Genomic DNA, 13,099 nt, shown 5'->3' with positions numbered 1-13,099 from the left:
TCCGTCGAAGATCAAGTCCCCGCGGATGTCGGCCGTGTAGTTTAAACTTCCAAATCTGACCTGACGGCCAGGGGCATAGCTTTCGATCTGCTCCAAATGGCCAAGTGAATTGGCCCGCAGTGCGAAGCCGCCGAAGACGAAGATCTGTCCAGGGAGGAAGGTCTCACCCTGGACTAGCTCGCCATTGATGATCGTAGGAGTCATCAAGCCTGACGGCGACGACAGAGAGGAACTCTCAATGAAAGCACCAATGTCGGTGTCAAAACCGGCGGATCTCGGGTAGGGGGTCCCGAACTGTGCGTCTAGGCCGGATGGTAACAGGAGGCGAGGGACACGAAGTTTTACCCAGGTTTGGGCCCTCTCGATGGAGGTAAAACCCTACGTCCTGCTTGATTAATATTGATGATATGGGTAGTACAAGAGTAGATCTACCACGAGATCGGAGAGGCTAAACCCTAGAAGCTAGCCTATGGTATGATTGTTGTTGTGTATGTTGTCCTATGGACTAAAACCCTCTGGTTTATATAGACACTGGAGAGGGTTAGGGTTACACAAAGTCGGTTACAATGGTAGGAGATCTACATATCCGTATCGCCAAGCTTGCCTTCCACGCCAAGGAAAGTCCCTTCCAGACACGGGACGAAGTCTTCAATCTTGTATCTTCATAGTCCAGGAGTCCGGCTGAAGGTATAGTCCGGCCATCCGGACACCCCCTAATCCAGGACTCCCTCACCGATGATGCCGAGGCCAACTTGCTCAAATCATTGATAGTAAATCAAAACAAAGATAAAATACTCTTTCCTTACAACTTCGAGTGAGTGTTACTGTCTTGTGCATATTTTGTTTCCCTTATTACTCGAGCGAGGTTATAGTAATGTAATTGATGAGTTATGCATGTGTGCGCAGCTTCCACTATATTCTCCTGGAGATTAAGCTTGAGCAGGGACTAGTAACCGTCTTAAACTCGAGATGAAAATCTCCCGAGACATATGCGGACATGACTAAAATGCTCGAGAAGTAAGTTCAATCGATCATTATCGCACCATATCGGCAACTTTTTGTTCATTTCCTGATATCAAGTAATTGTTTTCTTTGTCTCGCAGGGTTTGGAAAGTGTTCACCGCACAAGCTCCGGGACTGCCGGGCGAGCTGCGATGGACATACCCGAAAGTAAGTAGTACTAGCTAGCTAGTTCCGCGCATCTCGATCCTGTTGATTCTAGCTACTTTCATCAATGCCATTTATAATGCTTCATTATCAGTTTGATTGGCCTCTATTTCTCGTAAAGTACTTGTGACAGGAACAAGGGAATGATTTCTGTGATACTACGTGTGCGAGTTCATCTACAACGCGACTTGCAAAGATAAGCGGGGCTACTCTAAAATACAATTTTATATGCATAAGCAATAATATTCACAATTTCATTCTATTACACCATCATTTCTGTTGAGTTTCATTCATATATATGTATTAACTCCTTCTTCAAATTAGACGTGGGAGATGCGGAATGAACTCCTACCAGAAGATTGCATGAAAGCAATTCAAGAGGAATTAGCGGGATTCTTTCTTGACCACGTCATCAATAAAGCCGTAGAATACCATGTAGAACTTGATTTCAGATGCTAGGGGATTGTAACAGATCTTACATAATGCACAAGCTCCGGGACTGCCGGGGGAGCTGCGATGGACATACCCGAAAGTAAGTAGTACTAGCTAGCTAGTTCCGCGCATCTCGATCCTGTTGATTCTAGCTACTTTCATCAATGCCATTTATAATGCTTCATTATCAGTTTGATTGGCCTCTATTTCTCGTAAAGTACTTGTGACAGGAACAAGGGAATGATTTCTGTGGATACTACGTGTGCGAGTTCATCTACAACGCGACTTGCAAAGATAAGCGGGGCTACTCTAAAAGACAATTTTATATGCGTAAGCAATAATATTCACAATTTCATTTTATTACACCATCATTTCTGTTGAGTTTCATTCATATATATGTATTAACTCCTTCTTCAAATTAGACGTGGGAGATGCGGAATGAACTCCTACCAGAAGATTGCATGAAAGCAATTCAAGAGGAATTAGCGGGATTCTTTCTTGACCACGTCATCAATAAAGCCGTAGAATACCATGTAGAACTTGATTTCAGATGCTAGGGGATTGTAACAGATCTTACATACTGTATATGTATGTAGCCAGTAGCGTCGGATAGATAATACGAAAACTTGTTGTTCGACCAATCTCTCGGAGAAGGAGAGGTCGATCACTTCTCTCGGTATGATTGACGAACTTCTGTACTTAATGGTTTCCTTCATTTTCTTACTAGCTAGCGTGTCGAGGGCCTCTCTATACGTATAGTACGTAGCATCGACCAAGCACGGAGATAAGAGAGGACACTTCTCTCTATTAATTAATTAGCTACCTAACACAATATATGAAACACCTTAATTAACCATACAAAACCCCCAAATCCACCTCTTTTTTAGAAAAAGAAACAAAAACCCTAGCCCCTGAACAGCTGACGCGTGGATGCCTATCGGTCCCTGTTGGTGCCACCAACCGGGACTAAAGGCCCTCCTGTCTAGGCTCGCCACAGCGACCACGTGGAGGCCCATCTGTCCCGATTCGTATAAGAACCGGGACTAAAGGCCAAGGGCATTAGTAACGACCCTTTAGTCCCGGTTTGCAACCGGAACAGATGGGCCTTATGAACCGGGACAAATGACCCTTTTTCTACTAGTGATTAGATCTATCAATTATGAAAACATATGTGGTTGTGTTAGCGCCAATGCCCCTTTCATCAGACCACGACATGCAAAGCACACCATTGGCGGAGGTAGCTCCTACCTGTCTGGATATCCCGCATTAAGAGCTTGCTGAAGACTTAAAATGTGTTTTGTATTGGTTACTTAGAATCATCCTGAAGATCTTGATGAAGAACTAAAGCTATCGGTGAAAAAGCAGTTCACTCACTTCTATTCAGACTAAAATATTATGCCAAAGACAAAGGAAGAAAACTTGTATGGACCATGGGGAAAATTACCATTGTATCATGTTCCAAGAAAAGAAACTTCTTCTTCACATTCACACTAATATGTATTGTAATTTACCACTGTTTAAAATAGATGAAACCTATTACTAGCACGCTAACTAGTATTATTCTGTAAAATTACAGTTCGGTGATTCATTCATATGTATTTAATTTCTAATGACAAAGTGTGATATGTGCAATTGCCTTTATATATGAATTTCCTTGTGTGTGATTACTCTTGGAATATTTCTATTGTACCAAATGTTATCTAAAGCTTTGCTATAAGGGATATGCGAGATATGCAAATAAATCTTGATTTAAATCGGGTATTTGCGTCATTCTGCACAACGACTCAGATTAGCTATAAAAAAGTAAGTTGTTTTGTAACATTTGCACTGGCATGTATTGTATTTACCACTGTTGAGAATAGATCAAACCTATTACCAGCACGCTCATTGGTGTTATTTATAAAATTATACTTTAGTGATATGTATTTAATTTCCCATGCCAATTTGTGATATGTTAATTATGGGAGGGGCTATCTGTAATTTTATTTTGAAGTGCATCTAATCCCCAAGATGGATTTTGGTAATTCAGGCCAACACATCTGGAAGAACTAATTATGTTTTAAGTTTATTTCAACAAAAAGGTTCTTCATAGGAACAACATTGAAATGGAATGTGACCCCTAAAAATACTCAAAGACAAGTGTTGGTCAATCCATGGGATTCTTAATTTTTATTTTAGTGATCCAGGATCACATTTAGTCCACAGGCATGCTGGTACCATCTGAAGAGAATGAGGATGTGCCAATGAGTTTGTTGCTCCATGTGCTAATGATCAAACTTCTTCAAGAAATTCCAATATACCTACTATTCACTTTCACTTCGGTGCGACTAAACCACTTTCTCCCGGAGCCACCGAGACATTCCCTTTCCAAACCATAGTTTGTTTGTAGCCTCCAACACTCCATTCGGAGTCACCTAAGCATAATAGCAAACCTTCTGTTAATAGGTCAGGAATTATGAGCCAAACCTTCCAGAAGTTCTGATCCATCTAAAGAGAGTGTATCGGTGCCAAGGTACTCACTTCGGATCCGCCGACCAAAATCAATCGGATCTACCAATTGCATCTAAAGTTGATACTTTTGTTCAACTAGGAGCCAACAAACAATTCTAGTTGGAGCCTCCAAGTTGTGCATAAAATGAAAAGCTCAAGTCTCGTGAACCGGCTCGGATTGATTCTGTCTTTTGGCTCGATTCGAGATTGACTCAAAGAGAATTGAGCTGAGTAGTCTTTTGGCTCGACTCGATATCGACGTGAAAAGAATTGAGGTGAGTATGAGTATTTTATGAAGTTCTACCGATAAATAAGCCGATCTTGAACTAACACTAGCTCGCTCGATTTTAGCTCGATATAATATAACTATATTAAATAATCCTGATATATATTAAAAAGAAACAAGACACTTTATGACCATCTATGTTGTGTATGATTTTTCTCTATTTTATCTACTAACAAACATGCAATATTAATTAAGCACGAAGAATGGTAGACACACTTTCATTTTCATCTCTTGTTAGTTCATCCACAAGATCTTACTTCTCCGTTCAAGATGAGCTCTCGTGAGCATGACAAGACTGTTGTACCTTCGGTCGGAGCAAGGCATTTTTCTACTTATTTAGCTCGAAACTAGCTCAAGATCGATTCGAGATCATTAGAAGCTGAGCACGAGCCTCTTTCCACAGCTCGACCTTGGTTTTCGCTCAGTTTGAGCTCGCTTGAATTCCAGTATAAGTTTTTTTTTCTTTTGCATGTAAAATTCTAGTATAAGTTGAACTGACCCTACTCCAGCTCGCACAAACTCGACTCGTATACAGTCCTACTTGTACATCTATGTATACTCTGGGTTTTATAAAAGGGAAGCAACAACAGTACAAGAGACAATAGTAAGAAACTATGAACCAGCCAAGCTACGGACACGGCTATTATTAGCTCGAACACAAATGAGCTCAGATGAACAACGAAATCCTAAATAAAGTACATGAAAAAAATTAAAAAAATGATTTTTTTGTGTGAGACATTGATAAATGTTATAAGAGGTAGCGAAATTTTATCATGAAATTACATATGTCGAAGCCATGTTAAAACAAACAAAATCGTTGCTCCAAAAATGCCATCTTCAAAAGCATTTGGGTGCTGATTTTTTTTCTGTGATTTCCAGGAATGCCATTACAAAATGAAAATTTTCCAAGCTCTGAAAACATTTGTTAAAGCTTACCACAAAAAAAATGAGAATTTTTGATTTTTTTTTGAATTTACTGTTCGTAAGCTAGTTGGGGACTTTCCCCAAGCTAGTGAAGTAAAATTCAGTTGTCCACTTGGATCAATCGTGAGACCTAAATAAAGTACATGAAAAAAAAATGAGCTCAGATGAACAGCAAAGTCCTAAATAAAGTACATGAAAAAAATATAAAAAATGATTTCTTTTTGTGTGAGACATTGACAAATGTTATAAGAGGTAGCAAAATTTTCTCATGAAATACATATGTGGAAGCCGTGTTAAAACAAACAAAATCGTTGCTCCAAAAATGCCATTTTCAAAAGCATTTTGGTGCTAATTTTTTTGCCGTGACTTCCAGGAATGTCATTACAAAATGAAAAATTTCCAAGCTCTGAAAACATTTGTTAATGCTTACCACAAAAAAAATGAGAATTTTTGAATTTACTGTTCGTAAGCTAGTTGGGGACTTTCCCCAAGCTAGCGAAGTAAAATTCAGTTGTCCACTTGGATCAGTGGTGAGACCTAAAGGGACCCGATAAATCACTGTCGTCAACGGCTCACTATTGTCAAGTGCGCGCACGGTGTTTTTCTTTTACACTCGAGCATACTGCAAAAGTCAAATCGTATTACCGATGGCACTGCGGGGCTACACGTCAGTTCGATTTATTGCTTCGGCAGAACTTTCGATTCAGTTTTTTTGTCTGCGAATTACTTTCGATTCAGAGCAATGCTAGACTTACGAAAAAATAGCTACGTACCTTAAGTCGTCCTGTTGCTTTCGTTTAATCTTTCTTTGCGCAGGCATGAAAAAGCAAAGTACGTGCCTGAACACGCGGCGCGCCGAAATCAACGGAGCAAGAATCCTGCGGCGTGACCATAGTTTCGTTAAGAAACAAGGCTTGAGGTTAACGTCGTAGTATTTCGTGCAAGGCTTGAGGCCACGGCCTCACCGCGCCGTTGTCAGCTGCTCATTATCACTTCTTGGTTGCTACTACATACTGTATATCACTACTTGGATAAGCAACAGGGTCACCGGATTTTGTTGTATTTTGTACGTCCGGCGATTCAGCTCACGGCCTCGCCTCGTCATCTATTACTTATTATCATTTTATGTTGATACATAGTAGTGTCTCACACCTCAGCTGCAGCTCATGCATGTTTGTCCACCGTCACCCTTCACTTCCACTCCTGCGTGTCGCAGGTGAAGCAGTCTTCTTGGGCGATCTCGGTGATCTGGACGCCGGTGTCGTAGACCTCGCCAGCGCGCCACTGGCGCGGCAGGACCTCCCGGTCGGTCGAGACCCACTTCCCGTCGTACCCGCCGGTCACCACCGCCCTGAGCTTCAGCGGCCCCGGTGGCGCTAGGCTCGTGCTCCACGCCGGCCCGTGGTCGCGTGTCAGGGATGTCCAGGTCGACGACGAACCGACCTGCGCGACGTCGACTTGGACGATGTCGGTCTGTCCGCCCTGCTAGAGGATCGTGATGGCCAGCTCGCCGGGCGCGCGGCTCCGATCCTCCACCCGCACCGAGAGGTTCTTGCCCGAGTACTCGCACGGCACCCTACACATTCGCGGCAGCGTTGACAAATCGTGAGCCTAGCTGTTTCCAACCTCGATGCTCCGAGACAAATGGAGTCGTTTATGTATTCATGACAGCAGGCATGCTCGAGCGGCGCTGTTTTTGTTTGTTATTACCTCTTGTATTCGACGTCGACGGCGCCGAGCTTGGTGAGCCGCCCAGCCATGCCGGGGCGGGCCATGGCGGCGAACGCCGGGCTGCTCAGCACGAGGTCGGTGTCGTTCGTCTTCGTGCTGGCACGGTCCGTGACGACGACCTTCACGCCGGCGGTAGCGCAGAGCTCCTCGTCCTTGCAGCGCACCTGGAAGCACGCGCCGCAGCCGACGCCTTGTCTGTACAGGGCGGGGCCCGCCCCGGCGAGCAGGTCGCCGTTGAGGGACGCGGCCGCGGCGCCGTACCGGCAGGAACCGGCTGCAAGACACCACACACCACAATCGAACAATCAGAATCATGCATGTTCCATGTATAGGTAGAAACAGAGCATGTGTATGCAGGTATATGAATCGTACGTACCGGCGAGGGTGAGAGAGGAGGCGTAGCAGGCGGCTCTGGTGCGGTGCACGCAGCGGTCGCAGGCGGAGGCGGGCGGCGGGAGGGTCAGAGGAAGAGGAGCGGGAGCGGGAGCAGAAGGATGGAGCAGCGAGAGACGGCCATCTTCTTTTCTTGCGGGTGGTGGTGGTGGATCCATGTGCCTGACGACTGCTTATATACACCACCACCACGACCTGCCACGGTGCACACCACTCAGGTTCTACAACTACAACCTCGGTGATCTTGTTAACTGACTTTCTTCTAGAGAGCTCGACAGATATACCAGAGTCCCTCCTACCATCCAATCACAGGTTAGTTTAAAAAAATGTCTTTTATTTTTTTTCTGAAAAGGCCTACATATTTTATGCATCATATGTCCTTACAAACACATTCATACAGAAAAATAAAATTACATTCAAATACTTGAGTGCATCGAAGTCTTCTTTCTTCTGTATCCACTGGTAGGTGTGCCGCGAGCATAGCTCGATTTTGCCTATGAGTCTCCGTCTCAGCGGAGTAAACCTTTTGAAACCCAGAAACTTGTAGAAGCAGTGGCTGGAAAGTTGTCGAAGCAAACCAGCGAACACCGACAGCTACGATTTGCATAGCACTGCCGCCCTGGAGAAGAAAAGACCATTAAGAGCCTGTAGAAACTTTGAGGACCATAAAAGCTGGCCGAATCCATATGCATCCATCAAAACCTAAACAGAACGGATCTTGGAAGACCCGTTACCCGTTAAAAATATGTTCTACATGCCCTCTGTCGAGGATAAGCACACCAAAAGAACGGGGAAAAAGAGAGGAGAGATATTATTCCTACACTAGAACAACACCGTCACTTTGCTGTACCACCCAAACTCGAAAGATTTCTAAAGCAAACCAGCAAAAAAATCACTCATATCGTTTACACGATGCCTCGGGAAGCCGGGTAGACCATCTGGGTTATTGATAGAATTAGTACCGCACCGGTCGATCGCACTACGTCAATTCGATTGATCGCTTGATGCTGCACGCAAGGTATAGTGCGCTTAATTTAGCATGCATGCACCTAATCTTTCAGGCCGCTCCAAAAATGCTCAGAACTTTTGATTAAAAGCGTCCTCCTGTTGCTTTCGTTACACATTAATTAATCTTTGCACTGTCCATAATAGGCACAGTTTGGACTGAACACGCGTCGATCAAGATCGGAATGGTTTGATTTGCATCCACTCAACTAAAATTAGGCCTAATCAACTACACAATCTATTCCAACATTTATAGATTAGCGTGTGGATGCAGACATACTACATGAAGTTTAAGGACGTGCACGTTTTGCTCGTTTGCGTCACCCCTGTGCCTGAATTTTGGCCACCGTTTTCCAAAAATGGATAATTTACGCGGTGCGATGGCGCCGCCCCTGGTTGGTGGCGGTGGACAGACATACAATGCACTCCCGGAGAATCTTGGCTGGCTTTCACCGGCCAGCACCAACATAAATACATTTTGGACAGGAGACCTGCTATACGTACAACATTCTCACATCCGAACACACATACGATTGTTGTTGCATGTGCTTTCATCCAATCAACCAGCTCTATGGGAAAAGAAAAGGAATGCAGCATGGGGTCTAGTAGAGACACATCAGATCGTACGTACAAAGATCGTGTGCAAAGCAATTTCGTTTGGACAGTTCACTACAAGCTTCAATGGCCATCGTTATCATACCGTGAGGACTGAGGAGTAGATGGTTGTAGTTGCACTGATGAGTGGCTAAATTTAGGGCATTTCTAACCGGCTCCCCATAATTGGTTGGACCGGCACCGAGCCGATCACCAATCCGTCGTTATTGGAGTATATTTTTACATGGGCCCTAGAAGTTGTCTTATTTTTACTTCATCGGTTGGCGACCGAGTAAAACGTTGCGCCCTCTCTCTCGTGTCCGCCACGTTGTTGCATCTTCGTCGGTGCGCCTCCCGCTGTCCCCGCCGCCACCTTGTTCCATCTCTTGCCCTCTGCCGCCGTTCTGCTAGTCGGCTAGCCTGTTTGGCCCCCGTCGCTGTCGCCAGAATCAAGGTGAAACGCCGCCGCTGTCGTCATTGTTGATTCGTCCGATTTCTTTCGATTTTCTACTTTTTCTAGCGGCCGTCGCATCTCATCTTGCTTGCGCACCGCTGCATGTAACCCGCCGCTCGCCGGTTCGGTCTAAACCACGCCGGCCGGCTTGTGCACCGTCACCGGACCCCAAGTGTTCGAACAATTGCCTAGGTGAGTTTTTATTGTTTGTTTCTCGTTGAACCGAGCCGTTTGGTACAACACCAACGAGACTCCGGTTGAGCCAGAGTATGATACGAACAAGATACTGTCATTTCTTGAGCATCATCATTGGCAACATCTAAGTGAGTCCTAGTTGTTATATGAAATGCTATTTGCTACATTTGAACCATTCGACGTGTTTAATTTGAATAATCGATTTGTAAACTATATTCGTAATTTGGTTGAACATTCAAATTTATGTTAAGTTTTTATATGTGTGCTAATATGTAGTTGCAATTTATACAAGAACTACAAAGTTTAGAAAAAAATTACTCCTTTATATTTAGAGGATCGGCTAGGTCTGGCCAAAACTTAGTAGAGTATATATACTCCACTAAGCTTTTTACTCTAGTAAGTTTTAGGGGATTAGTTAGAGGTGCCCTTATAGCATCTACAACCGGACGTCTCATATTCATTTCAGGCGAACGAGCAGCCTGACGGGTCATTGACCGGACAGAAAAACGTTGTCCAATCGAAACATTCAGACCGGCCGACACTCTCATACAAAGCTTATATCTGGGGCGGATATGGGGACGCCCAGATGCGTCCACTTTATAGGACTGGCAGCAAGGGCCCGCGCCAAATCGCTTGAAGATGACCCTTTTCTTATGCAATCTATCATGTTTCTCTCCTCTTTCATGCCTCATCCGCACAGTCGCCATCGTAGCTCTGCCGTCATGCTTCGCCACCGTCCCTAACCCACCACACTTGCACCGGAGACCCCAACCAACAACACCTCTGACCGTGCGGCCATCGGACGACACCCCGGTACGTCCAACTCCTCTGGACATACACCTTGTGCTCTACGTGCTCGATGAAATACTCGAACAGTTTTCTTATTCTTTTGATCATTTGTAGGCCACCGATGGATTCATCGTCAGATGATGGCTATGGAAACACAGACCTATACAAAGAGTTCATCGAATCGTCAGATTCGGACGACGAAAATACTGAAATGATGATGATAATGAGCATCCAAACAGAAATTGAGAAGGAAGAGGAACACGTATTGAACTTCAAGGGTTCGATAATGGGCCGCAGAGTTATTCCCCGTGATAGGATCATTGACGCACAACTCTTGTACACAGACCACTTCACATTGGACCCAACATAGCATGCAGGTTTCTTTCGACGCCGCTTCCAGGAGAGCAAGCTTTGTTCTTGCGCATAATGACTGCCGTGGAGAAGGCTAATGACAACTTTAAGCCGAGAATAGATGCGTCGATAACTTCATGGTCAACATGTGCACATGCAACTTCTCAATGATCTTGTGGAGTATATATGGATCCATACTGGAAATTGCTGAACTATGAACACATATGTTTTTATGTTTCAGTTATGCACAATGAACAAATTTTATGCTTGGATTATATTTGGACTATTTATTTTTATGTACGAATAATTCGTAGTCGTGTGCGTTACTCATTGTTTGTGTGTGATGCTCAGTGTGCATATGTTTGCATGGATATGAGTTTGAAAAGTAAGGTTACAAATGCGAACATTTGAGGACCGGGCAGACGCTGTCCGCGGTCATATCCGCAGTTTGCCTAATCCGGTCGTAGATGCTCTTAATGGCGCACTGAGTCACCAACTGTGCTCAGCTCAGTTCAGACGTGTCTCAAATGTACTTATGCTCATTACAGTATTGCATTTTAAGTTTTGTGTTTCGCCCGTCGTCCAACAAGTTAATCAGGTCGCCACCAACGACCCATCCACCCGATGGAGCTCGCGCGCCCATGAATGAAAATAGCTATGTCATCGAGCAAAGAACATCATTGCCGAAAGCAACCGAGCATGAGTCCTGCGGCGCGCCGACTTGCGACGTTATTATTCATCGAGTATTTTGTAGTACGTCCGGCGATTCAGGCCACGGCCTCGCCGTCGTCAACTACTCATCATCACTTCATGGTCTATACATACTACAGTAGTATCTCACACCTCAGCTGCAGGCTGCAGCTCGTGCATGTTTGTCCACCGTCCCCCGTCATTTCCACTCCTGCGTGTCGCAGGGGGAGCAGGCTTCTTGGGCGATGTCGGTGATCTGGACGCCGGTGTCGTAGACCTCGCCGGCGTGCCACTGGCGCGGCAGGACTTCATGTTCGGCATGGACCCACGCCCCGTCGTACCCGCCGGTCACCACCGCCCTGAGCTGCAGCGGCCCCGGCGGCGCCAGCCTCGTGCTCCACGCCGGCCCGTGGTCGTGTGTCAGGGACGTCCAGCTCGACGACGAACCGACCGGCGCGACGTCGACGTCGACGATGTCGGTCTGGCCGCCCTGGTAGAGGATCGTGACTGCGAGCTCGCTGGGCGCGCGGCTCCGCTCCTCCCCCGCAGCGAGAGGTTATTTCCCTCGTACACGCACGGCACCCTGCACATTCGCGGCAGCGTTGACAATCCGAGACAAATGGAGTCTTGTATGTATTTATGACGGCAGGAATGCTCAGCGGGCGCTTGTTTTTATTCGTTACCAGATCATTGATGGCGCGCGTTGTTGCACCCTTCTATTTTTTCAATAAAATGATAGTGATAGAAGAAGAGGTTTGCAACGAATGAGTGCAAGAGTTCGGCAATAGGTTGTGAAGAAGGAAAAGCATGTAGTAGAGGAACTATCTCATAAAAAAGTAAGAATTCTAGGGACAAAGCCAACAATTTGTACTAAATCCTCCACTGCTCACAAAGCTTAGCAATTAGTTTAATCAAGCAACTGTATGTTTCTTATTAATGAATAGATAATAAATTGCTTAAAAACACTTTTAAAGTCAAGATTTCAACATATACTTCATTACTCATATCTGTATGAACTCCTATCGAAATAGGAGAAACTAAACTCACAACTCTTAACTATCTGGTCGATTGGTAATGCAGAGCAACCATCTGATCTACCCTCAAAGGAAAAGCAACCATCTGATTTGCACGTGTGAGCAGATTTTATTGACTGTTACCGTCACCATTAAGTTGATCAGTTGACACTAATGTAAGCAAAGTCTCACTTCATACATCATGGACATGCCAATGGAATATCACATAGATGGCATAACTGTCATGACCTCTTTAACAGATTGAGAACTCATGCGGCATGGCTCCAACACTTGTTGGGAACGGAAAGAACTTCAAATATGTAATATATGCATACATTTTTAGTTTCCGCAATATATGAGAGCATCAACCAGAACATATGTGATGATTGGAGTAAACTTCACAAGAAGTGCCTTATGCAAAAAACGATCTATTGGCCCTCTAAAAATTACAAATTATGGAGTGCATTCAAATAAGCAACAAAAAAGTTGCGAACTCAGCTGTACAACCAATTCAGATGTTTTTTTTTTCAAAAAAATGGGTTAAATTTCAACGAAGAAAAATCTCCAAGTATCTGTAATATGGCT

General features: G+C 44.6%; 2 pseudogenes across 1 annotated transcript; both read right to left on the bottom strand.

Annotated features, from left to right (window-relative positions):
- Positions 1 to 6,219: 6,219 nt before the first annotated feature.
- LOC125528337 (expansin-like A1) lies at positions 6,220 to 7,547 on the bottom strand (annotated as a pseudogene). The gene is made up of 3 exons (XR_015603677.1): positions 7,407 to 7,547; positions 7,010 to 7,304; positions 6,220 to 6,875 (listed from the first exon to the last, which is right to left on the bottom strand). The product of XR_015603677.1 is annotated as an expansin-like A1 (transcript).
- A 4,153-nt stretch (positions 7,548 to 11,700) lies between these two features.
- LOC125528338 (expansin-like A1) overlaps positions 11,701 to 13,099 on the bottom strand; it is a 42,471-nt pseudogene continuing 41,072 nt past the window's right edge.

This window comes from Triticum urartu, chromosome 5A (genome assembly GCF_056163025.1).
Source record: "Triticum urartu cultivar PI428250 chromosome 5A, HENAU_Tu73, whole genome shotgun sequence".
NCBI lineage: Eukaryota > Viridiplantae > Streptophyta > Magnoliopsida > Poales > Poaceae > Triticum > Triticum urartu.
Note: the sequence above shows the minus strand (reverse complement) of the source record. Positions and strands in the feature narration are given on the sequence as shown.